This window comes from Lagenorhynchus albirostris, chromosome 3, assembly GCF_949774975.1.
Source record: "Lagenorhynchus albirostris chromosome 3, mLagAlb1.1, whole genome shotgun sequence".
In the NCBI taxonomy this organism is placed as follows: domain Eukaryota; kingdom Metazoa; phylum Chordata; class Mammalia; order Artiodactyla; family Delphinidae; genus Lagenorhynchus; species Lagenorhynchus albirostris.
In genome coordinates, this window is record NC_083097.1 from 25,438,717 (window position 1) to 25,463,395 (window position 24,679).

A 24,679-nucleotide genomic window follows, 5' to 3' on the forward strand; every position below is an offset into this window, starting at 1 on the left:
ACATTTTTGAGCCTCTGTTCCCTTAGTGGATAACATCCACCTCTCAGAGAGATCATGAAGATAAAATAATACAACATATGTAAAGTGTCTAGTATAACGCCTGGCACATAGAAGATACAGTAAATATTTTATTTCTTCCCTCCTCCCTTTACTATAAATCTATTTATAGCATTGTCTGTTATCAACTAATATTTATTGAAAAATATGAAAGCAAGACACACTTTTAAGTTCGTCAAGGTGTTCTCCAAACTCTGCCTTAGGAGGTCAGAGTGACCTGACAAAGACTTCTAATAAATACATTTTCTTCTTCCCACTCCACCTTCCTCACTGTTTCTGTCTTTCCTATTTGCTATTGTAGTTTTCTAGAGTAGGAGAACTGGGTCATTCTAGTGGCTGGTAAGAAAGTATGGAAGAAAAAAGAAATGTTAGTGATAATATTTGAAACATTGATATTAATTTCACAAGAAATATGCCTAATAGTTAGCTGAACATCAAAATGAAACATAAACTGAATGAAAGTATTTCTAGCTTATATATTTTTCTTCTATGGTGACCCTTCTGGAAAATTCTAAAGAGACAATTTTATATGTATGTTGCCAGTCCCCAGTGCTGGGCCTTATAGACTGTAGGTTATCAGAAATTATTTCACATGAAACCAAAATTGAGATCAGCAGGAATAAAGTGAATTAAAATAGATGTACTCCCAAATTTCAGGAGACCTATATTTTGATTTAGGCAAAGCATCTAACATAAGCTCAATGAACAAATAATGACATGTTGAAAAATGCCAAAATGAAAAATAGCTTGGGAAAGAATAAACACTAAAATTCCACCAAGTTTTAGGTCTTGTAGAAGATAAGGTTAAATCTTACCACTGGAGTAGGAATGAGGAAGAAAAGACTATGCAAGTACGAAGAATAAAAGAATGGAACTGGGAGAGAGAAAAGTACAAGCGAGGGCAGCCTGTAACAGAAGGCAAAATGCATGGAAATAAAAATGTCAAAAAAGATGAGCTAGGTAGGAAAGAATCCACTGGGTAATTTGGAATTGGGGCTGGCAACAAACATAAGTGGAAGACTTTTTGAAGCTTACAGCAGTATGGTCACTATTCTGAGAGAAGAAACTATTATTGAGAATGAGAAGGAGACATTAATCTCAGGAAGTTACTACGGTTGTGCCAGGGGTACCAGTCTGAAGATCAACAAGAATTCCTGACATTCCATCATCTCTTGGCAATAAGGAAACAGAATCATGACCTCAATAGAAATAGGAGGGTATCCAAGGATATGTTGGTCACTGTTTTACATGAAGTTGACTTCTAGGGATGGCTACATAATTTGCAGGGCCTAGTACAAAATGAAAATTTGTGGTGCTGGGAACAGGGAAGGTGGTTTTTCCTTCCGCTAGGCCTGCAGCCCCAGGCCACAGCAGATTGGTGTACCCCAACATATTGCAATTTTCATTCTGTGCTGCACTTGGTACCTGGATGGGGAATGGGAAAGGCTCTGTTCTAGTCAAGGGCTGCTATGACAAATTACCACAGACTAAATGGTTTAAACAACAAGTATGGGATTCCCTGGTGGCGCAGTGGTTAAGAATCCACCTGCCAATGCACGGGTTCGATCCCTGGTCTGGGAAGATCCTACAGGCCACGGAGCAACTAAGCCCATGCACCACAACTACTGAGCCTGCACTCTAGAGCCCGCGAGCCACAACTACTGAAACCCACACATCACAACTACTGAGCCCGCGTGCTGCAACTACTGAAGCCTGCATGCCTGGAGACCGTGGTCCGCAACAAGAGAAGCCACCACAATGAGAGGTCCATGCACCACAACAAAGAGTAGCCCCCACTCACCACAACTAGAGAAAGCCCATGTGCAGCAACGAAGACCCAAAGCAGCCAAAAATAAAAATAAATAAAATAAAATAAAAGTTAAAAAAAAACATAAAGTACATACTAAAAATACTAACAACAACAAATATTTACTTTTTTACAGTTCTGGAGGATGGAAGTCTGAGATCAGGAAGCCAGCAAGGTCAAGTTCTTGATGAGTGCCCTCTTCCTAGTTTACAGAAGGCTGTCTTCCTGCTGCATCCTCACATGGTAGAAAGAGAACTAGGTAGCTCCTGGTCTCTTCTTATTAAGGGTACTAATTCCATTCATGAGGACTCCACCCTCATGACCTAATTACCTCCCAAAGGCCCCACCTTAAAATGCCATCACCTTAGGGCTTCAACATAAGAATTTTGAGTAACACAAACATTTAGTCCATTGCAGGCCCCTTGCCAAGTTGCCTGCAGAATACAGAAAGGCACTGCCAGCCTGGGACACAGGTGGTCCCACTCTAGCCCACTCTTTAGCCCACTCTAAGACACCAGGAAGCATTTGCCGAACCCCTACCTTCCCCATACCAATGCCCAAGTCCCCCACAGAAGCAGAGGGCAACAGAAGAATGCAGACATCTCCCACCAACAAGACCCAGAGGGCAGCAGTCTTGGTGAGGTAGGGAATGGGAAGGCCAAATGTAGCCCAGAGCACCTACTGGCCAGGATCAGGAGGCCAAGTACCTATTCCAGGGGGTGAGGAGGCAGAGAAAGGGGATCACACTTGAGTCAAGGATCCAAGGCTCCAAGGCTCAGAGCTCCTGGTCCGCTCTATCATTGCATTGAACTTCATTTACAAAATACAAATTCGAAAATAAAATGATTAAGCATTTTAAAACTGCAGGCATGGAGCATTAAACCCCAAGCACAAGATGCTCCTGAGCATGGGGCCCTGAGCAACTGTACTGGTCCTCTGCTATAAAGCCCAGCCTGCTTGTCACATGCTTCTTGGTGCAGGAACCAGATGCCTGATCATAATCCATTTTGTTTCTAACTCCTTCTAATCTAGAGTAATTATTTCAATCTCCATCCCTCCTTGCATTTATCCATTTCCATTCCCTAATAATGCATTTTTTATCATTTGCCTTGATCCCTTTCAATTGTTTATGAAAAATCTGAAATATCTATAAAATTTTTTAAAGAGAGAACTCTTTTTATTTATATAGATAGATATGAGTAAACCTGTGAGGTGGCTACTATTAATTAAAGTAACTAAGCCATGCCCTGGCAAATGTCAATGCTTGGGTTTGAACCTAGGCTACTGACATCTGTCTCTGAGCCTTTAACCAGAATAGTAATAGCTAATCCTACTGAATACTTACCCTGTGTTAGGCAGAGTGCTTTCTTTGACCCTATGACAAAGAACATGGATTTTTTTTCTTTTTAAAATGAATTATTTTTCATCATTGTTATCATTATGAAATCATACACTTACACAGTGATAGAATTACTCCAGTTCTATCCGCTATCTTCATGGAATTCCTCAAAATGAGGTTTTGTTTTCTAATCAATTTTAATTTCATTCTTTCAAAAATATAATTTCTATCACTGCAATGATATCTTTGGCAGGAAGGAAGATGGATTGACATGCTCAAGTTATGGTCTTGAACCTCCAACTACTTAATTTTAATGTTAACTGGCATAACACCTGGACTTAAATCAGTGCCCCTTTCACATTTGAGTTTCCTAGTTGCCACAAAATCCCTATCAAAATTTTCTGTTTCAGACAGGGAATGAGATCTAGTTATGACTGTGATTAAAATATTAGATTTAATTTATTATGTTGAAAAAAAAAGCTTGAAAGTTTGCACAGCGAAGAAAACCATAAACAAAATGAAAAGGCCACCTACTGAATGGGAGAAGATATTTGCAAATGACATATCCAACAATGGGTTAATAACCAAGTTATACAAAGAACTCATACAACTCAACATGAAAAAAACAACCTGATTAAGAAATGGGCAGAAGACCGTAATAGACATTTTTCCAAAGAAGACCTACATATGGCCAACAGGCACATGAAAAGGTGCTCAACATCACTAATCATCAGGGAAATGCAAATCAAAACCACAATGAGCTATCACCTCACACCTGTCAGAATACCCATCATCAAAACTACAACAAATAACAAGGGTTGGTGAGAATGTGGAAAAAAGGGAACCCCTGTGCACTGTTGGTGGGAATATAAATTGGTGCAGCCATTATGGAAAACAGCATGAAGATTCCTAAAAAAATAAAAATAGAACTACCATATGATCCAACAATTCCACTCCTGGATATTTATCCGAAGAAAACAAAAACACTAATTTGAAATGATATATCCACCCCTGTGTTCACTGCAGCATTATTTACAAAAGCCAAGATATGAAAGCAACCCAAGTGCCCAAGAATAGATGAATGAATAAAGAAAATGTAGGGGCTTCCCTGGTGGCGCAGTGGTTGAGAGTCCGCCTGCCAATGCAGGGGACATAGGTTCGTGCCCCAGTCCAGGAAGATCCCACATGCCGCGGAGCGGCTGGGCCCGTGAGCCATGGCCACTGAGCATGCACTTCCGGAGCCTGTGCTCCCCAACGGGAGAGGCCACAGCAGTGAGAGGCCCGCGAACCGCAAAAAAAAAAAAAGAAAAAGAAAATGTGGGATAGATATAGATATAGATATATAGGAATACTACTCAGCCATAAAAAAGAATGAGATTTTGTCGTTTGCCACAACATGGATGGACCTAGAGCGTATTATGCTGAGTGAAATAAGTCAGACAGCAAAAGATAAATACTGTATAATTTCATTTATATGTAGAATCTAAAAAACAAAACAGATGAACAAACATAAAACAGAAACAGTCACAGATACAGAGAACAAATAGGTGGTTGCCAGAGGGGAGGGGGATATGGAAGGGAAAGAGATGCGTGAGGGAGATGAAGAGGTACAAACTTCTACTTGTAAAGTAAATGAGTCACAGGTATGAAATGCACAGTGTGGGTAATATAGTCAATAACTATGTAATATGTTTGTATGGTCACAGATGGTAACTAGACCTATTGTGGTGATCATTTTGAAATGTATAGAAATATTGAATGTGTTGTGTAACAAGAACTAACACAGTATTATAGGTCAAATATATTTCAAAAACAAACAAACTCACAGAGATCAGATTTGAGGTTACTTGAGGGGGGGATGGGGGAGGGAGAATTGGATGAAGGACGTCAAAAACTTCCAGTTATATGATAAAGAAGTTCTAGAGATGTAATGTACAACATGATAAATATAATTAACACTGCTGCACGTTATACCTGAAAGTTGTTTAAGAGGGTAAATCCTAAGAGTTCTCATCCCAAGAAAAAAAATTGTCTTTCTTTAATTTTGTACCTATGTGAGATTACAGATGTTCACCAAACTTTTTGTGGTAATCATTTCATGATGTATGTAAGTCAAATCATTATGCTGTACACCTTAAACTTACACAGTGCTGCATGTCAATCAAATCTCAACAAAACTAGTAGAAAAGGAAGTATAGACAAACTCAAAAAACAACTGAAATGTCTCATTTTCTGAAACAGGCAAAGATGGAATGTGGCCAACAAAAGACAGTTACATATGTTAAACTGACTTGGGGGAAAAATATCATCTTTATTGAGAATAAAAATATTAGAATAAAGTAATTATTGCAAGAAATGGAAGACATTTGATTGACTCTAGCTACAGAGAGCTAAACAGAGAGGTGGGATAAGAATAAATTATGGGGAAAAAAAATAAATTATGGAGAAATAGTGATTAAAACTCTGTATATGTGAGGGTACATTAATATCTAATTACTGTTCAAAATGCCAGACACTGGTATAAAGCAGTTACAATTAGACATAGACTTATTAATTAACAGCTTACATTTTCAAGGTGCCTCATTACTATAATTACTCAACAACATTACTATAATTACAACAGATCAGGAAAAAAAAATGTTCTCACATCTTACAGTGAATCAGCATTAGAAACATAAATTTGAATCCTCAATTCTGTATTTAGTACCATGAACCATTTTGATCTCATCTTACTTGAATATATTTCCTTTAAAAAAACCCCAATATATTTATACTTTAGGTGCAGAGTTTATATTAATTTGAACATGATCCACATAATACAATTAGTGTTATAGTTTCTAATGAATGGACTAATATAACATATGTGAAAGAATACACAGCTTAAATAATAAATTAATAGGCTAAAAATCAGCAAAATTCTTAAGAAGCCTGTCATTCATTGAGGTATAAATCAATGAAATGACAAATATCAAGCTGTTAACATAAGAAAGTTAATGCCTTCTATTATATCACCATGGGAATTGGGCCTGTCAAGTGTCAAATGCCTGTGAATTCAGAATTTTTTTTTAAACTTAGAACACCTCAGAGTTGTGTGTGTGAGGGGGTGTCTTACGCTTTGTTTTGAGTCAAAAAGCATAGCATCCTACTTTTTTTTTTAATTTTTGGCTGTGTTGGGTCTTCATTGCTGCACGCGGACTTTCTCTAGTTGCGGCGAGCGGGGGCTACGCTTTGTTGCAGTGCGCTGGCTTCTCATTGCGGTGGTTTCTCTTGTTGCAGAGCATGGGCTCTAGGCGCATGGGCTTCAGTAGTTGCAGCATGCGAGCTCAGTAGTTGTGGCATGCAGGCTTCAGTAGTTGTGGCTTGCGGGCTCTTGAGCACAGGCTCAGTAGTTGTGGCACATGGGCTTAGTTGCTCCTCCGGCATGTGGGATCTTCCTGGACCAGGGATCGAACCCGTGTCCCCTGAATTGGCATGTGGATTCTTAACCACTAAACCACCAGGGAAGTCCCATCCTACTTTTTTAATAGGGAGTATTCCTTAATAATGAGTACAGAGTCTGGTCAGCATGTGATCTCCTACAAGAGATACCATGACTGGTAGAAAATGAAGCAAACGGTACTTCTCAGCACCTTCTACCCATAACAGTTTGATCTCATTTTTTGTTTAAATTGCTAAAGCCATACTTTCATCTTTCTTTGATCACGTTCCCAGAAAATTCTGATGTATTTAAGCAAATAAATAATTTGTATCTGTTGTTTCAGAGGGGAGAGGAAATGACAAAATTAGTCTTTTCTCTGGGTCAACATGTGCTCTATGAAAATAGGATAAACAGAAAATGACCTGAACAAAATTGGAGGCTAGCCAATAGAAGAATTTTAAAAGTCTTCTCTTTGATATATCTGAACCCTTATTAAAGAGAAAAAAGAAGAACAATAACTAAAAAGTAACCCGCCCTGCTTCTTTAATACCATGTTTCATCAGGAAGAGATTAATTCTTCAGTGATGAAAATGATGACCCCTCTCATGCCTGAAATATGGAAGTTTCTAAGAGATTCAAGATTTTCAGAAAACCCATTCTTATCTAGTACTGAAATGATAATTCAACCATAATTATACATTTTTAACTGTGTATACATCTCAAAAAGACCAATTACATAAAATTTGCCATTTTTGGAAGATGCTTTAGAATAAGTTTAGATTTGCATTGGTCTAAACTTCACCATGATAGTATAATTTTCTTGGTATTTTTTCAGCTTGTTCCATGCCATGTATATGGTTAAAATGATAGAGTTATTTCTTTTAATATGGTAAAATAGAAATTACGCTTCCAATGATACACGTCAAATTACTTTAAAGGGTTCTGGTCAGTAGTTAGAATTATTTTTTCTACCCAACAACTACTATAATTTATTTTAGATGAACTTTCATGTGGTAAGGGAGAGAGGAAAATTCAGTAACAGCAGATAGTCCAAGTAGCATATACATCCACAATTAAAAATGATTCCACATGATGTCTTAGAATTTATCCGCTTTGTTTCACACATGAGGAAAACTGAGGACCAGAGAGATTAAGAAGTGCAACTTAATATCACATAGCTATTTCATTTAGTTGCGGAACTGAGACTAAAATTCAGTTTTGGTTAATAAGCTTTTCTACGATATCATACTGCACCCCCTTATTTTACAAAGATTAAAAATATATATTAATTGATATGGTAAAAGAGATTCAAAGTAACTAAGAGCTTCTAAGAAAGAGGTAGATTAGCTTTGAAAAGGAAGATCTTTTTTCCCCACTATATTTCTTACGAAGTCATGTTTTAGATTTTAGGTTGGGTAGGTTTTTCTTTTTTTCCTGTAAAGGGTCATGATCAAATTGGTAGATATGTGCCATATAGAATGATTACGTCCTGAAAGTCCGATTCCTTTGCTTTTGTTCATGGAATGGCTGCTCACATTCTATTTTTTGTGGTATAACCCACTTTCCAAAGGATGTTAATAGCCGTAAATAGATCAGTGAACCCATAGTAATAAGTCATTACCAGGTTTTAAAAAAAATACATCCCCAGAAGACTATAGAACCATAGACTAAGAATATAGTTCTTAAAGAACTAGATATAAGAGCAGCAGATAAAAGACAAGTCCTTCTTTGGGAACATTAAAGTGGCATTGTCACTGGCACAGCTGCTAGTTGATAAGTGACAACAAGTATTTAAGATAAAGTAAGATTCTGATGGAAATGAGATATTACCAGAGTCCAAATAAGTTGTTCAATTACAGACAGAAAAAGGGAGCTTACTAAGATTCTGAGCAAAAGAAATTCTTTGGATAAACAGTGGGCATCTGAAAGGCAGTTCACAGAAGAGAGCTCACAGAGAAATGGGGTGAGGATTAGAATATGGCTTGTGATGCCTAGTACACCTGCTTTCCTCTCTAGAACCTGTTTTAAATTTCACACTCGAGCGTCCTTGTTTCAGTCTTTACTTTCTGCAATGAGATTTTTGGAGAACAGGGCTCTCATAAGTAAATAAATAATGCAGTGGCTGCAACAGAGACAAAGATCAGCGTGGAGAATAGGAAGCCACGGATTCACTGGAGGAAAAGCTAAGAGGGTCAGAGACCCTTTCCCGCTTAGCAAGTCTATTAGTTCAACTTCTGAAGCCAAGGGGAGATTTTATGAAATCTAGCAGAATTCAAACCATGAAGAAAAAGAGAATAATAGCAATAAAGCTATTTTATCTAGTTTGCACCTTATTGAAAACTCCAAAAGTAAAGACACAATAGAAGTATAATGATGGATTTAATTCAGGAAATCTGTGTAAGAAAGAATATGGCAAATATGAAGATAACATCTTAGAAAATTAAGTCTTGAAACAAAAATTTTCTCTCATGTACCTATGATCTGATGAAGAAAGTATAATTTTTAACCATCCACCAGTTTTTTTTATTTTCAACCACTGGTTTATGATAGAAATAAGCATTAAGGAGGAACTCAAACAGTGTCTTTGTTCTTCAGGTTTCATTTGAGCAGAGAACTGTGACTTTAATCCCCCTCCCATATGTCTTTAATATGTTAGTCAATAGAACTAAAATCAAAATTGCTTTAAATAACTGCCTGAACTGTCTGAAGCTGTGTTCACACACAAAGTGTTTAGCCAAAATGTAAATTAAGTCAATGTAATATCACCATTCTTTGAAATATCTTCTCTATGAGTCATAGTAACCAAGTAGAAAAGCATTCGCAAATAAAAAATAAACACAGAAAAATAAAGGAACTTAAAAGGAAGATCATTTTTCCCTGAAATGAATTTATTTCACAATATTTAAAATAATAGAGGGCTTCCCTGGTGGCGCAGTGGTTGAGAGTCCGCCTGCCGATGCAGGGGACATGGGTTCGTGCCCCGGTCCGGGAAGATCCCACATGCCGTGGAGCGGCTGGGCCCGCGAGCCATGGCCGCTGAGCCTGCGCGCCCGGAGCCTGCGCTCCGCAACGGGAGGGGCCCACGTACCGCAAAAAAATATATAAATAAATAAATAATAAAATAATAGAAAGCAGTAGTTCCCAACATACACAAAAAAACTTTCATTACATAAAAAAATATAGTGTTCAATAATATAAAAATAAACACAAGAAATCACTTATAGGAACAATAACATTAGATATAAAACGACAAAAAAATATTAAATCAACTGTATGAGAAAAACAAACCAAGACTTAGGAGGAGAAAACTAAATGGAGTCAAAAAATGAGAAGGAAGATACCCAGCATGGAGAGGAGAGAAAACAGATATGCAAACTGCAAATAATACACTTCCTTAGAGAAGTTACAAGAGTAAATAATTCAGATGTGATAGCCAAAGACACAGATAGAAACATTCCAGATTAGAACAAAATAAAGAAACTGAATTTTTGCCTAGGCAAATTTAAAAACAGAAGTCAACAATGAGAAATATCCCAATGAAAATTTAAATTTCAAGGATAAGTAATTCAAGAAGCATCCTTGAAGGAAAATAATTAAAATATTGCTAGCCTCAGTCTTCTCCTCTGCAAAAATAAGTTCCGGAATGTAATTATATGTACAAAACCTTCAATTTCAAAATGAGTATTTTACTGATTAATTTTATGCTAGTTAAACTGCCCCTTACCTCAAAAAGGCAAGTGGAAGACATTCTGAAATCTGAAAGGTTCAGGATATTTATCACCCAGTTATTTTTCTGGAGAAAGCATAATTTTTTAGTATAACTATGTTCTATACAATATTTGGGACATACTTATGCTAAAGTAAATTCACTGTTTATCTGAAATTCAAATTTGACTGAGTATCCCGCATTTAATCTGGCAACCCAGATTATGCATAAGTGAATTAAGATTGGAAAAAGGAACCAAATTGGTTATACTAAAGAATTTATTTTAAATAGCTATGAATTTAGGCTACTCTGTAGAAACCATCATGTTGAAGCCACCATGGTGGTACCAAGCAGTGACCTCCTCTTAAATAATTCCAAGACGTCTAAATCCTCTCTATGGTTCTATTCTATCTGGAACTTCTGAGCACAAAGTTTTTCTGACACATCCAGGGACTGACTGAAACTTACTTACTCTATCTCATAATCAGATATTTGAAGCCATGTTTGTAATTTGTTTTACTATCTATGGGACTCAAGCTGTGTCATTGCTTCATTTCAGACAAAATTCCTGAAAGAATCTACTGCTTTATCCAGCACAAGAGTCATCTTTACTCTAGCAGTCTGAAGTAGAGCCTATACCCTCTTTTATTCCTGAGGTCTTAATGCCTAGCTTACAATTGAACTGATTCTGCATCACCAGGCTATAACCCCTTTCCCAAGGGACTGAAGTTTTTGGCATCTTTCTGTTTCCTGACAGCTCCCTCTCCCTAAGCTTCAACTCCCTTTGTTCCCAGCATGCACCGAAACACATGATCCCCTCTGGGTGGAACAACTGCTAGACTATAGAAATAAACAAATACAAACTCCAACCAACAACTCAATTACTGCATAGCTCACTGTAGAAGCCGTATCATAACAAACAGCATCAAGCATAATGGCAGCTATGAATGTGCACTAAACTATGAAAATAAACCAAAAGTACATTCCAAGAATATCATTTAATTAATGTAAAACTAAACTTAGTATTCATACTTTGTTGTACCAAAGGAGAAATAAAGCTCTAATATTACTTGGTATTTGCATGTTTATTCCAAGATTGTGTTAAAATTATAACTTGAAGCTTTTTGAACTTATAACTGTAATTTAACAAGATTCCAAAAAAAAAACCACAAGAAAATCAAGTGCTTTCTGTAACACTGTACACTGCTAATTGATTAAATAATGACGATGCAGAAACTCTCTAAAATTTTGAAGTTTAATTCACTTGACATATACTGATCACCTGTACATAGAACTATGCTGTATTTGTGGATATCAATACATAGCACTACGATATAATCTTCCTACAATTACAATCTAATTATCAAAATAAGAATGTATTACACGATATGAATAAAGTGTTTAAATGTAAAATATCTTCAATGACAGTTCAACATTTTCTAAATTTTTCAACTAACTCCAGCTCAATATCTCCTATACATGTGCTTAAAAGGTGTTATATGAGAAAAATTAATTAAGGATGGAATTAAGAATTCAGTGATACACTTGCACCCTGCCATGTTTTGTGAGATAAAGTCTTCCTAAGCCTGCTTATGCTTTTCCTCTCACCCCTCTGCATAACCAGGTTTGTTCAACCCTTAATTACTGCAGAGTTTGCTACATAGCTGCTGTATTTGTATGTATCACTCTTCACAACATCTCTCACCTTTTTACACCTAATGAGTTTGTCTTCAAATGTCTGCATTCTCCATTCTGTTCTGTCAGGTTCAATTAACTACTGCTGGTAACAATATTGTATCTCATGACCTAGTTGTTTCTCCATCTCCTTAGTGACTGACAAATGGAACAAATACACATAATCATAAAATAAAGACTAAAGAAGCTATTTGAGCAGAGGATAAATTAAGGGATAATCGACTACCAAACAGGGTAAGGAAAGCATCAGCATGCAGAGAAGGCAATAATCCCTTACTAGAACTCCCTTAACCTTTTCTACAGCTCACCCGCCCTCTATGTGCCTGTAAGGACCTCCAACATTTTCATCTTAAGAAGCTGCTTTAAATCTTTCTTAAAATTGGGTGATTCTTTTGCTTCTATCACATTGTCTTCCAGCTGTACTATCCACTCAGAGGTCTACAGAAAAATTTTTAATTGAAAAGCCTTCTAGAGGAAAAGGGCTATTGTGAATGAACTGAGTAATTTAATTCTTCGATTTCTTGAAAAGTTTTAACTTTAAGGAGAAATGTAAATGTGCATATGGTGTTTCATGGTGTGATAAGGGACATTTGTCTATGCCCTTCAAAAGTATGTTTCATAATGAAAAAAGAATGAAGCTTTTTTTTAAATAGGTCACTTTTATTCACTGTCTCACTGCACTCGAATCACACATTGGTCAGTCCCTATGTAAGTATTCATAGCCAGAAATCCACCCTGTCAAGGTTAATATCCCAAATCAATTAAACTGTGAGTAAAACTCGGGCTATACCTTCCTGTGAAGCAGAAAAAATAATAATTTAATGAAATAAAACCTTCATACTTAGCTATAAAACTGCAGAATTTTAAAGTGCTCTAGTTGCTTAATTAATGTAAATAATCAAACGTAACTCAGGCCCAAGCTCCCTCCTTGCTCAACAGTATGATTTTTATCTAAATTATGGTAAAACTGTCTCAGTTCCTCATTTTAAAATGCTGCTACAAAATTGTATTTCGAAAGTCAGTTTTCACAGTGAGAAAATTTCTAAACTCCTTTGACCATATTTCAAAGCAAAAAAAGTCAATCTTTGAGAGTAACAATTTCTTTTTTAATTTCACACTATTCAAATAGTTAAAGAATCATTTAATTTATAGATACATTGATGATACATCAATTTAAAGATCCACAGTTTTCTTAAAAAGGAAACAAAACCAAATCATTTGTATATTTTAAAAATTATTATTTGTTTGTTTGCTGTACGCGGGCCTCTCACTGTTGTGGCCTCTCCCGTTGCGGAGCACAGGCTCCGGACACGCAGGCTCAGCGGCCATGGCTCACGGGCCCAGCCGCTTCGTGGCATGTGGGATCTTCCCGGACCAGGGCACGAACCCATGTCCCCTGCATCGGCAGGCGGACTCTCAACCACTGCGCCACCAGGGAAGCCCTAAAAATTATTTTTATGAGAGAACTTGAGGGTTATAGACAGAGTTTAAGTTCTGGTCTGAACTGACACAAAAAATTTGATGAAGATTTTTATAAAGTGTCAATAAACGCAAACATTTCTACACAAGCCTTTATGTATTATAGTAAAGCCCAAGTGGTTTTAAAAGAAGCAAATCCAGGACTCTCAATCATTGAAACATTTCTGTTTTGCAAATTTGATCTTTTATTTTTTTAAATGATGGAACAAAGTTCACAGGAAGGAGAAAACAAACGGTATTTGAAGCCCTGAACCTCTTTGAAAAGTCTCCCAGGGGGCAGGGCAGATGAGTGCCTGCAAGAACCAGTCAAAGATACCATCCTACAGTGATGTTAATAAGATGAAGGATACTAGTACAAAAAGCCACCACAATTACGGGAGGAGGTAAATACTTTTTTATTTCAGGGACTGCCTCTCCATACAGCCTGCATTTTAAGGCAAGAGCTTTTGTTATACAAAATGCACATGTTAATTAAACATTTCTTTAGAATTTTGTCCTTCACTAACAGGTCAGAGAAGAGCTACCATAGGAACAAACCACTGTCGATTGTATAAAATAGTAGAAGATGACTGATCTCTAACCTCCAATTCTTTTGTTGTGGCTTTCAAGAAAGTTGCTTTGCTACCAATTTTTCAAATACCTATCACACATGTCAATGCCAAGTGGCTGCCAGAAACAGCATGTGAGGTAAGAGACTAACTGGACATTTTATATGTACCTGGAAGTAAAATAAGGAATATGGAAATAGAATACACCCATGGAACTCCTGTAAAATTCATTTGGCTCTTCATTGATTCTCTTCTGCAAGAAATTCACGTCAGACAAGACATAGAGACAACCCTGGCAATCAGCCAAGTTTGAAATTCTGTATTTAGTAATTCTAAATTGTCACAATAATTATATGATTATTTAGCTTAATATGGTTTCTTGAATATATAACTGAAAAGGAAAGAAGTGTATTCTGATTTGCTGAATCCAAGAATGTCTGAAATTCTAAAGCGAAGTTCTTGTGCAGAAGCTTGGCATGAGTATATTTCCCTAAATGTATCAAGTGAGAAGCATAGGGATTGTCAGGAAATAGGGATTTTTTTTTTTTTTTTTTTTTGCACAAGGAGCAAGCATATATTTAGATCCACAGTTGATTTAACTAATTGGTGTGGAGTGAAGTAAATTAGTGGCCCTAATGCAGATAGTTCAAAGCCTGACAATATGGGAGCATGTAGGTTATGAACCGATGCTACATAATAGTGGCTGTGCCCTAGACACACATTCTGGAAAGAATTTAGATAAAACAAGCATGTGTCCCTGACCTTAAGAAGAATCACTTCTAGGACACTGTTTCAGCCCTCTGCATATATGGTTTACTTAACACTTGCCTGCTTTCCAGAGCTTCAGAAATAGGGGGGTTTTTCCTACAATGATAAAGGCTGAGCCACAGAGATATAATCTGCTCCAGATAATAAGTGAAAAGAAATGCTAAATATGCCATAGACTTTCTCCCACAATTCTTCAAGAATGTGCTCTGTGATTTATAATTGCTTCAGAGAGTCAGGCTCAAAGGAGAAAAAGGGTGTGTGTGTAGGGAAGAGGGGTACGCTCAGTTAGGGAAAAGAGGTCAAAGAGAAAGCCATTCTTACAGCAAGCTTCTTATTTCACTCTTATTGTAAGGAAAGCACACCCCGACTTAGAGACGTAGAGAATATCCTTAGAATAGAAAATCTGAAAATTGGAAAAGAAAGCAGTGGTCACCTAATCTAATTCATCCCATGAGCAGAGAATGACTGGAAAACATCCAGGACTTTATAGCCTCAACATTTCCAGTGATGAAGAGCTCTCTGTCATCGACAGACCCAAACCATTTTTGGACAACTGTGACTGTGAGAAAGGGCTACCTTTCACATAATCAATATCGGCCTCCCTGTGGCTTCCCTTCATTGGTTTATTCCCTGGGACTTCATCCAAATTGCTGATGAAACTATTGAACAGGGCAGGGTCAGGGGCCTCCCTCCAGATATGCAATGATCACTTGGTCAACATTCATTTCTTAATCACCTAAGTCTCACCTAATTGTACTGTCCTCTGTGGGAAAGCAGCTCCCTGAAATTCCTGAGCTGCAGCGTAACAACCTGATCAAATTCAAAAGAGGGATTTGGCAAGACCACACTGAGCAATTTAACTTTAGCTGTGAGTTATTAGCACTTTCTCTTTTAAGTACCAGCAGACCATGTTTTCTAGAATTTGGCTGGGGATAAAGGAAGGGTGCCAAAACTGATTCATACACGTCTCAGTGCAGTCAGGGCTAACCCTAGGCTTACTTTTTTAAAAAGTTCAAATCTCAGCATTCTTAACAAGTTATAATTATGCCATGGCTTGAACATTCAAGAGGAAAAACTGATTTGACATTCAGCATCCCCATGGAACAAAATCTCTTATGAGACCATCTACATTTTTAGTGATGTCTTAGAACTAACAACAATAACAAAAAAATGAAAATAAAAATTGTGCTGGAGAACCAAGGTTTTAAGATATTGTTTTAGATGTATTTCCCCAGAATACACATATTGACCAATTTTTTCTTCAAGCTCTTCCTTTAACATCAACATCTCTGTTCTCACGTTTAAACTTCCCTGATTTCTCTTTGTTAGTCCCCTTCACTATCTTCTCTTCCTCCAACTAACCATTATTATTGCGGGTTTCCTCACTGTCTCTATATTATTTCCTTCAGTTATGTCCTTCCATGGCTTCAGCAACTACCAAAAGCCAATAATTGCCCAAATTTATACTTCCAGCTGATGGCCCCCTGGAGCCTGGCTCTATGAGTCTGAAAGCTCATGCTCTCTCATCCCTGCCTTTGAATCATGCTGGTCATCACGCTGATCTCTTTATGGGTGGCCCTGTCCTTCCAGCTTCCCTGCTAACATAACTTAACTTGCTCTCCCTAGTGCAGCATAAATGTCCATTCATATATATTAACTGGCTAATAATTATCTCACTGCACTATATCTGCTATATGGATGCTTTTTTCATCCCTAAACAATAAACTCCTTGAGGGCCAGAAGTCTATCATATTCATCTTTATATTTCTAAGACTTATAGCAATAAATGAATTATACTAGGGGCTAAATAAAATATTAGTTGAATGAAACAGATTGTGAAATGAGTTTCTCACGAAGCAGTTCAAGTACTGGTGCTTACAACTCAATCACTGAATACATAAAGCGAGAGCTTTTTCATGGGAGTATTTGGTGTGCCTGCCTACAAAGCATGCAGGGTTTATCTTGCCAATGGCCTGTGCTTAATGCTCCCCAGGTTCCCTGAGGTATGGTAATCTGCGAAAGCACTGCACCAAAGTTAAAATCCTATTGCGTGCACAGATAGCGGAATTTAAAGCTAGACCTTCGCCTTTCTTTTAGAGTAACCTGACTACAACGTTCTCCCAGTAAAAAAAGAATATTTGTCAAAGTTCATATGATTTCTTACTTAAATATTCTGCAAGCTATGAAATGTAGCCACCTCTAAATAAACAAATCGTTGGATAGCATCCCAAAGTAAAACTGAGGGAGAACCAGTATCTTTTTAATGCAAATTAACATAGAGCATCTTATGCCCCGCAGTACTTCTTGTGCTTTCTAAATTCCCAAGATTAAATGCTGCAGATGTTTGTTTAGACTGCTCTAGATGTTAGTGACAGTGTTACAGTGAGAACCATGGTAACTCACAGAGGATTCCAGGTCTTAAAGGGGCCACAAAGAAATGTGTAATGAGAGGTTACAGGGACAAGCTATAAGGGCAGACGCTGAAATAATAAACGGCACAGATTTTCCAGTAAAAAGAATGAAGATAGAGATTTGTGGTGAGAGGACAAGCATAAAAACAAAGCAAACCCATAGGATATAATGAGAGAGAATATCCCTCCTGGCGCATATGTCATAATGGGAAATACATTTAATTAAAAAAGGATAGAGGGATTAGGAACCAAGAACAACAATACTTCAGCTATATGCTGGGCATGGGCTGGGTGCTCTATACACAGGCTCCGTTTTTTAATAAAAATAATTATTTTAAGAATAGCAGCTTTCTCTCTTATAAATTTGTAATGGACTAAATGTTGGTGTCCCATCAAAACCCATATGTTGAAGCCCTAAGCTCCAATATGATAGAATTTGAAGATGCGGTCTTTGGGAAGTCATTGCCATGAGGATGGAGCCCCCATGATGCGATTTGTGCCCTTATCAGAAGAGGAAAAAAACAGAGCTTGCTTTCTCTTCCCTATGTGGGGACACAAGAGAGAAGGTGACCATCTACAAGGAAAGAAAATGCCTCTCACCAAGAACTTGACCGTGCTGGCACCCTGATCTTGGATTTTCCAGCCTGTAGCACTGTGAAAAATAAATGTCTATTGCTTAAGCCGCCTAATCTATGGTATTTTGTTATAGCAAACTGAGCTGACCAAGACAACTCTTAGGGACTCTCCTGAATGAATAGCATTCTTCTATAAATGAAAGGAGACAAACTAGTGTCTCTCTGCACCCCCACTCCCAACTCAGAAACTCCTGAAAATAATACCCAAATCATATCATTACTTGTCTTTTCTTTAAATTATGCATATTTGGATATTGGACATGGAAAGTAAATATGCATACCATGGCAGAGGATGAACAAGTTTATATGTGAGTAAAAAACATACTCATTAAGAAAAAAAGATTATCACATAGGATCAGCAATATTAGATGGGAGAATAAAAATGAATATGTTCCTATATATAATTAGAGGAAGTATTTCATCTTTCTCCATTCCTTCTGGCATTTACATACACAAGAAATATTCTTTGAAGTCAATGAACACTGTGTACCAGATCTGGAGGACATGATGTTGAGGACAACTCAAAAGGACTTCCATTTTCTAAAGTATAGATGGATGTCTTAAGAATTAACAATATACCACACAACAGGTAAAAATGAACAGTGTAATAAAAACAAACTTGAGTCTGCCATCATATGGCCTTCAATTTCTAATAAGTATGTCCTTTCTGCAAACCTCAGGTGCAATTAAAGCAGTACTTACTGACAACATCAATATCTTCCATCTTACACATAAGAAATAACTAGCAGCAACATAGATGAGGATAAATGCAAAGATTATATCTTAAAGTTTCACATGATGATTCCCAGAACGATAGCTTTTTAAAAAATGTATTTCAGGATATATGATATGCAAGTGCATAAACATTAAAGCTATCTGTTTAAGAATGCTCCAAGCGATGAGAGTAAGTGCAGCCGTCAGCTGTCTGCTCCCACATGACATTAGTAACCCTCTGAAATACGATGGCACTGGGTTTTTTAAAACTTTATTTTGCCAGCTTTTAGTGGTCAGAAGGGAAGGAAACCCATATGCCCCCTGGGCACCTTGCTCAGCCACTGGCATGGGGTGATTAATCTGCTCCACTATATTCTCTCCACCCCACCCCTTTTCCACTTCTAAAGAGGAGAGATATAAATGTCCAAGACCAAAGTGATCATTGTCACCTGCTTCTAACCAAGGTGTTTATTGCTTTCTGAAACAAAGACTGACCCCAGTTCTCCCTTCAAAGTGACACCTTTCCTAATCTGCTTGTCACTGTCAAAGGCACCACCAGCCTCTACTACCCACAACTTTCCAGCACAGGTTGACACCATTTCACGGAAAGCACAGCACCAAATCCTTTATGGATTTGCAGCAAACACTAAAGAATAATATTCCCATGGCTGCAAGCACAGTGAAGAAGTGCAGACGTTAAATCTCCAGCCCATTACCATTTTCTTTTATGATAACTTGCAGTTGTGAAAATTAGTATAACTCCTGAATGCCTTGAAAGGAGCAGATATAAGTTTAGTGGGAGTTGCGGCTCGTTGACTTTTAGTGAGAGCGTATGACTCAAATCCTCTGAGTTTTATAAGGTGATGAGTTAGGTTAGGTAAAAGCTAACCGTGGAGCATAATTTGATTGGTTTTCCTCCATCAGTGACGGATGCTTGATAATCACTTTCTGCCTATTATATCAATAAATCCACTGCAATTCAATTTTAATCTGTAAATAAAGTTAAATCAGGGCTATGAGGATATTACACGCCTGCATTAGCTACTTAGAGGTGTCATTACTGTCTGTGGTTATCGAGCCGAATGTAGTCGTTTGAGATTTTAAGTTCTAGTTTTAAAGAAGCTGAGACGAATTTGCTGAATGTTCATACAAGAAACACCATACACTCTGAGAAATTTGTACCTGCCTGAAATTGCAAACATAAATTATATAATATCAGAACAAATAAGGATTTCTAGCTTCAAGCACCAAGTAATATTATCTTCACATTGTCAGTAGGCATGTAGGGAACACAACACAGAATAAAGTTAAATGCTCCTTGCAGAGAGAGGGGAAAATGGGCCAATATTCCTTTCTCAGCCTGAGAAATTGAAGCTAGAAAAAAATCCAGTCTGTCAATTTGTCTTGCTGTACTGTGCTCACAGCTGGACCCCATCACACAGGCAGTATTACAGCACCCAGCACATTATGGGTGCTTAAATAAATATCACATAACACCGTTAATCAATCCATACACATGGCAAGGCACGGCAGGCTCTAAACCTCTGACATCACGGGACATGTCTCTATGAATGTGAAGCACATCAAGCTGGAAGAAGGCGAGTATCAGCCCAGGAGAGCGAAAGAGAAGCTGTGGCCAAACGTCTGTGAGAATGGGGAGAGAAAGGACAGCCCCAAGACAACGGAGACCACTGCATTTAGCTCTGCTTGTGATGACAGATCTACCCCTCAGCCTCCTGTGACCAAAATCAACTAACAGAATAAAATACCAGAGCATAATTTATACCAGTCATGTTTGACTCACCACACTTTTGTGTCAAATTACTGAGAGGTAAACATTCCAGAATGGTACTTTCCATTTGAGCTGGGTTATAGAAAGTCATGCATGCACACTCTGAATAGGAATGTATGTAACATATATTACATATATTCCTATATATATGATCATACGAATAAAAGATATTAAAATAAATCACCCATAACACCTGTTAAAAAGCTGACTTAGCACATTTATGCTCCAAATTACACTTGAACAAGACTTCATACAGATTTCAGGATATTAACCAGAATTTACATTAAAAAGGAAAATAAATCTGGACACTGGAGTTTTAAGATTTGTTAATTTCCTATCTCCTGTTTAACACTTGTGTTGTCAAAACTACTTCCTCTTTGAATTAATTATTTAAATTAAGTCATCAAGCCTTAAACATTTTTTTACAAGTTTCCTTGGTTATATTATGAGAAAAAGTTGAGGAAAATAGAGCTCACCACCAGGATACTGGGCACCGATGTCAACATACTTAACATCTAATTCCACTGTTAAATCAGCAAAGAAAACACTGATTCTTCTGCAGAGTCCATAGCACAGGACAGGAGAGCTAAAGGAAATCAAGGAGTAGGCTTAAAGGAAATTCACATCATCTGCATCTGCTTTTCTGGATTATGTGTTAATATGGATACATGAGTAAATCCTGAGTGCATCTGTTGAAGACAAGTGCTTTACATTTCAAGGTATGAAAAAAAAAATAGTGAAAGGAAATGAAAAACCTATATGTACATAAAAATTCAGTACCTGGGTTTTTATGAATCAATAAAAAAGGAGACAGAGTGTCAAGATCTATCTATCTATGAGAGTAAGAGGAAATACATATACATGTATGAATATGAAGTAAATATGTTATATACATATATATATGGAGGTACAGATATATAGATAGATAGAGATAAAGAGAGAACATAAGTATCTCAGATATAATGATAAAACAAATTATAAATTTCAAGTGGCCCACTCCATAGCATTCAGGACAGGGTAGTAGAAATAGTTACATCCAGCTCACTCCACAGAAATTCCTGGAGTTGATGATGCCACTAAGTTCATGTTCAGACTCACTTATAAACATGACCCCCTTTCAAAATTCAATCAAAATAGCCAAAGCCCCCAAACAGTATTTTAAAGGTAAATTAAAAACACGATCATAAAAAGGATCCTGAAGCTGTGCATTCCAAATTACAAGGTCACATTAGGTTATGAGTCGGTACTGTTTTTAATATCAGGTATATTCAATCTCATAGACTGGGAAACACTGTTAACACCTAAAGCTTTACTAAGCCACTAGTCAGCTGTGACAAACTCCTCAGGTGCCGTTCATCAGAGGGAAGAAGGTGAAGCCCACATACAGCAGAACAACTCCCCAGTTCCACTGCCTCCAACAACATTCAACGAAAGCATATTGTGGGATTACTACGTGTCAGACTCAGTGTCCAGCGCTGTCCACACCTCCTTCACCCACCTGCAGTCTTAGTCAGCTGTCAAGCCCATCCTGAGATCCTCACCTCTCCACAGTGATGCCAAGTTGTGAGAAAATGTACCATTCTTCAAAATAAGCTGAGGTCCCTTTGTACATACGGTAATTTCAGTTAACTTCGCCAGAAAACTTCCATAACTGACTAATTTTGGAAAACTGGTATTTAAGAAATTCATTCCTATTTTGCTTATCTGGCATCCCTTACACTTATGAGCAACCATAGCTTATATTCAAAATCTTCCATTCTCCTTTCTGGGAAGAGTGCCACAGAAAAAGAATCAATATACAATCTCCTTTCAGAGGAAAGAATATGATAATGCCCTCTGTTTCATGACACTAGCCACCAATCTTTGTCAAGTGGGGAACATTAACGAAAGTGGAAATGTCATATTCCGTCTACACGATAGAACAAACTGAGAAAGTGTTCTAATTTCTCTTTACCATTAGACATGTGGTCTCTGCCCTGATACAAGAAAGGTAACAAGTAAAGGATATGGAAATCTTTCCATGCGAGATTTCTCTGTTGCCCAGGTGTTTCTGCACTAGTAGAAATGATAATTACTTGCTTATAGCTAAGCTGGCATATATCACACTCATTAATTTTTCCTTAAAATCATAATAGAATTAATTCATAAACTGAGTAATGGCATCAAATCTTAATTTTCACCAGAGTTGTGGAATTTAAGCGTTGGAATGGGCTGTAAAGGCATCTTGTTCACTCCAAAAACCTTGAACAAGTTGTGGTTCAACTTGTCTGTGGTAGGAAAAAACTTCCCAGAAAAGTCAATGATAATTGGACAGCTCTAATCACTAGAAGTTCTTTCCTTTAACCAAAAAATTGATAGTAGTTACCGCTAGGGAGGTGGGATGGGGAAGAGCTGTAAAGAGGGCTTTCACTTCTATATTAATTGAATTTTTCTGAATGACAATATGAGCTTGTAACTCAAATAAGTAAATAACAAGTGATTCAAAGTCTGACTTCATTTACTTTCCACTCATTTATCCTTGTTTTACCTCATAGGGGCTCTAAGGAACACAGCCCAAACTCTTTCCATTTGGTTGCGTGAAAACAGAGATCCAGTTCTCCTCAGTCTTTGCTTCTCTATACAGACAGCCTCAGCTCCTCCACAAGACACTTTGCTGGGTACTGTTGGGAGCCAATTCTCTGGAGGTCTCTAATATTTCTGCACATCTTGTGAGCAGAGGCACTTACTGACACTGTTCCAGACAATTTTTTCAACAGTGTTGTATAATGAAAAGTCTTAGACAGTATAAATGTCTCTCTCTGCAACAAAAGGCAAGCATCCCTACTATCCATTATAAAAGATTTGGGTTCCTAAGCTTAGGGCTCTTCTCCTGTAAAGCAACCCACTGTAAGTGCAGGTGTCACCTGATCCTCTCTGCATTGCCTTGTGGGAACTCAGCCTTAGGAAACAGGTGCCAGAAAATCTGATATTCTGGGTCCTACTATTGCTTTTAGTAGTCCTTTACCTCTGGTCCAGCACCCATGAAACTGTGAAGCTAACAAATGAGCTTGCAAGTATGGTAAAATCTCAGGCCTTTCCCAGTTTCTGACAGGTATTATACACAGCTGAGTTGAAAATATGTTCATATTCTCTAGGAGATTATAATCTAAAAATGTCAAACTTGTAAATTTTTGAACGAGATATAATTGGAGAAGCTTAAAACTGTATCTGAGCACTTTAAAACTAAAGTATAAAGAAGGAGCAGAGTTATAGTGGTCAAAAAGTCTATCTGGCAAAAAGTAAAACAGAATCATTGGATATATTAAGGAAAGATAGAGTGTTCTGTGATTGTGAAAGGGGCATTTTTATTACAATTATTTAAGACAAACTTGAAGGGCTTTTGAAACAGCAATGATATTTTATCCCCATAACCTGTAACTAAAAAGCTCCTAAACATCTTGCCTTTCATGTTTGTCTATAGGATACTCATGAATCATACCATGAAAAGCTCTTTCTCACCTGTTCTCTCGTTCCACAATCCAGTTACTATACAGTGGAACCCTCTGGTCTTCCAAGGTTTGCTTATAGAGCTCCCTCCAGAAGCCATTTCCTAGAGTCAATGTGGTTAAGGTGGAAATATGGCAATAGCTGACTCCAATGACTTGGAAGACAAATTTCAATCACACTTTGGCACTGCTGAGTCATTTCCCTTCTTCAGCCAGCACGTGGGGAGCTCACATTTCTTAAACTAATTGAGCACGTAATATACAGCTATAAATTAATCACATTGAAATGGTGCTAATTATTTCATTAACTCCAAACCAATCCAATCTAAATTGTCACTTCTTTAGAGCTCAACTGCTGAATTTCTTCTGTATTTAAACTATTGATTAAAAATACGCTATGAATTACATATGCAGATAAATAAGGTTAAGTTTCTGTCTAACTTTCTGGAAAGTCAGATGAAGGAAGTGTGTGTGTGTTTCTGATCATTTTTTTCCTGCAGTATCTATAGCAGTAACTGTAATTTGTATCCATGTGAATGAAGTGAGGTCAGAAAAACATTTTCATCCCACTGGTTCCATGGCAGACTGGTGAGCAAAAAAAGCTCTTTGCTCTCCTTTTCTTCCCCTTTCCCCTGAACATCTTGACTGGCAGGTTGGTAGATAATCCTGTTCAGAGTTAATGTGCAGTAACAGGATTGAGGGGAACTGACTTAAGAGGCTTTTATCTGGGTCGGGACATATCGATGCCATATTTAAAGATGTTCTCTCTGTTCACCTCTGTGAAGATAAATGTCTGAACATCCAGCTTAAAAGCAAAAAGGAGAG